Genomic DNA, 526 nt, shown 5'->3' with positions numbered 1-526 from the left:
ACGGACGGCGGCGCTGGGCATGGCCCCAGCCCCGGCCACAGCCCCGGCCTCACCAGCTGCAGGTGTGTTCATCCACATCCCACAGCCCCACAGCTCACAGGTGTGTCCATCCACATCCCACAGCTCACAGGTGTGCTGATCCCAGCCCCACACCTCACAGGTGTGTTGATCCATATCCCACAGCCCCACAGCTCACAGGTGTGCTGATCCACAGCCCCACACCTCACAGATGTGTTCATCCACATCCCACAGCCCCACACCTCGCAGTTTTCTTGATCTATATCCCACATCCCACATCCCACACCTCACAGGTGTGTTGATCCGTGTCCCCTGCCCCACTCACCGCCCTCACACTCTGGTTCTGGGGGGACTGTCCCCCACAGCCCCTTCCCCACGCAGGTGTCACCGCTGCTGCAGTGTCACTTGTCCTTGTGTTTTCTCGCAGCTGCAGCCCCGGGACTGTCACAGCGGGGGGGTTCACCCCAGCCTCGATCCCCTCCTCCGCCCGGGGGGGGCTGCCCCAGCT

At 63.7% G+C, this 526-nt stretch overlaps 1 protein-coding gene across 1 annotated transcript in view; it reads left to right on the top strand.

The window, feature by feature from the left end:
* AKNA (AT-hook transcription factor) overlaps positions 1-526 on the top strand; it is a 15,045-nt gene that overhangs the window by 7,172 nt on the left and 7,347 nt on the right. The gene's annotated exons all lie outside the window — the stretch shown is intronic.

The sequence above is a fragment of the Geospiza fortis genome, unplaced genomic scaffold (assembly GCF_000277835.1).
Source record: "Geospiza fortis unplaced genomic scaffold, GeoFor_1.0 scaffold85, whole genome shotgun sequence".
NCBI lineage: Eukaryota > Metazoa > Chordata > Aves > Passeriformes > Thraupidae > Geospiza > Geospiza fortis.
Note: the sequence above shows the minus strand (reverse complement) of the source record. Positions and strands in the feature narration are given on the sequence as shown.